This window comes from Prionailurus viverrinus, chromosome B2 (genome assembly GCF_022837055.1).
Source record: "Prionailurus viverrinus isolate Anna chromosome B2, UM_Priviv_1.0, whole genome shotgun sequence".
In the NCBI taxonomy this organism is placed as follows: Eukaryota; Metazoa; Chordata; class Mammalia; order Carnivora; family Felidae; genus Prionailurus; species Prionailurus viverrinus.
The window spans coordinates 17834418-17837076 of record NC_062565.1 but is presented as its reverse complement, the minus strand read 5'-3'; the positions used below and the strand labels follow the sequence as shown (position 1 = coordinate 17837076).

The 2659-nt window shown below is 44.0% G+C and overlaps 1 protein-coding gene across 2 annotated transcripts in view; it reads left to right on the top strand.

Moving 5' to 3' along the window:
* Window positions 1-2659, top strand: part of GCNT2 (glucosaminyl (N-acetyl) transferase 2 (I blood group)) — a 58297-nt gene that overhangs the window by 39487 nt on the left and 16151 nt on the right. The window lies entirely within an intron of this gene.

Here is a 2659-nt window from a genome sequence, read left to right as displayed (position 1 = left end):
GACCTGAGCTGAAGTCAGATGCTTAACCGACTGAGCCACCCAGGTGCCCCGCTATGTTGAAATCTTAAGGTGACATGGAAATATTTATTTGTATAAGAAGATGCTTTATGAAATAATGTTTTCTTTTTCTTTTTAAAAAAAAAAAAAATCCCATGGTTAACATACATTGCTACATTAGTCTCAGGTGTACAACATAGTGATTCACCACTTCCATACATCATCTGGTGCTCATCTCAAGTGCCCTCCTTAATCCCCATCCCCTATTTAATTCAACCCCCCCAAGCCCTGCTCCTCTGGTGACCATCACTTTGTTCTCAATAGTGAAGAGTCTGCTTCTTGATTTCTCTCTCTCTCTTTTTTTCCCTTGGTGCATTTGTTCTGTTTCTTAAATTCCCCATGAGTGAAATCATTCAGTATTTGTCTTCCTCTGATTGACTTATTTCACTCAGTATTTCGCCCTCCAGTTCCACCTTTGTCATGGCATATGGTAAGATTTCATTCTTTTTTATGACTGAGTAATAATCCTTCATATGTAGATATACCTGTTCATCAACTGATGGACGTTTGGACTGCTTCTGTAATTTGGCTTTATAAATAATGCTGCTGTAAACACTGGGGTGCATAAATTAATGTGTTTGCATTTGGGGGGTAAATACCCGGTAGCAGAATTGCTAGATCATAAGGTAGTTCCATTTTTAAACCTTTGAGGACACTGTGCCAGTGTGCTTTCCCACCAACAGTGCAAGAGGGTTCCTTTTTCTCCATATCCTCACCAACCCTTGTTGTTTCTTGTGAAATAATGTTTTCGTAATGGTTGTTACCAGTAGGTGTAGGATGGTGTGGTGTTTGGGTCTTGTGTTAACTTTTCAGTTTTGTTCTTTGTGCTTTTACGCATTATATGGATCCATTCCCATAACCAGGGTTCAATTTTTCACCAACGATAGGATAATATTTTTAAGAGGACAAGAAGGAAATATTCACAAGGCAAAGGTGCCACGATGACTAATTTTGGGCAGCTGGAACATAACTGGTCCCTTTGGAATGTTCTGTACTTTTATTTATTTATTTTTTTAATTTTTTTTTTTCAACGTTTATTTATTTTTGGGACAGAGAGAGACAGAGCATGAACGGGGGAGGGGCAGAGAGAGAGGGAGACACAGAATCGGAAACAGGCTCCAGGCTCGGAGCCATCAGCCCAGAGCCTGACGCGGGGCTCGAACTCCCGGACCGCGAGATCGTGACCTGGCTGAAGTCGGACGCTTAACCGACTGCGCCACCCAGGCGCCCCTGTTCTGTACTTTTAGAGTCTCTAAAACTTTACCTTGCTTTCTTTGGTGAAAAAGAAAATCTCTCCTTACTGAGGCACAACGCGTGGCGTTTTAGAAGCTAAAAAGTCTTACCCCTATGAAGGGATGTTCAATAAAATATTCTGTGAAAAACAGGTGCTCTCCACCCTGGCTACACCTTAAGATTATGGGGACGTGTTGAAAAACATCAATGTCTGAGCCTTACCCCTGACCGCTGAAAATGGGAGACCAATTTAGGAATTCCCCCAAGGGTGGCGGGACCGCCAGGTGTGCGTGGACAGCGATGCATGATGAGGTGGGCAATGTGAAAGACGAGGTCTGGGAACCCACTTTTACAAACTACGCGTTGACAGGGCCAGGTAGACAATATGAGTGAGTGAAGCATGGTGGGGAACAGGGCAGTAGGAGAATCCCTGGCTTCTCAAAGCCCCAGTGAATTGTTGTCGAGGGACACCGGCAATCTAAACTTCCGTGGGGAAATCTTTTTTTCTTTTTCAGTGTTCAACCCACACTTCTGTGAGGGTCGAACCAAACAGGCCTACGATCGATCGCATGCGGCCTGTGAGCGGCCAGTTTGCTGTTCGTAGTCTGGGGACAAGATGGCAACAGTCCTTCCGCGTCATGGTCAGTATTCTGGCATCGCCCTGGCCTGAATGTGACCTATAATGTGGTCCGAGTGGCCTGAATGTGATCTATAATTTCGGTTCTGGGGAGCTCGCTGGGGCGAGCTGCTTGATTAGCGGCCATCCAAAGCAGGAAATTAAAAATGCTAGTTGAGAGTCAAGCTTTTGGGAGAGGAGATAAATGTTAAACTGGGTCCAGGGGGAGCAGAAGCAGCGGTAAAATGAGAAACGGAGCGAGGAGACAGAATTCTAGTAAGAGGTAGAATGGGCACCCACAGGAGAGGTTTGGGATGATGGCCAAGTGTGAGTTTGCTTTCGTTTGTCGGGGATGAGTGGTTGGTGGGTTTAGCATCTCCAAGTGGCTTGAAAAAACAGACACAGGGCAGACAGTTCAAAGTAATCTGACACCTCCCCTCTTGAGGGGAGGGTTCGGGCTACTCAGAAAAATATTAATAAATATATAATTTCTGAATACTCTAGGCCAACAGCTCCAAGGACATCTCGTTCATAGCTCTACCCTCAGCATCTATTCTAGAGCATAGGAAGCATTCGGGAAAACTGAATAATTGGGTGAATTATCTTGAAACAAAATCAACAAGGTATTTAGCACATCCACACTCCTGGGCAATTCACTGAAATTTCCTAGGCTCTAGTTTACATGGCATGCCAATGAGAAGGAATATATTAAAATATTGAAACATACTAAAATTTCTAAAAGCCTTTGAGTCT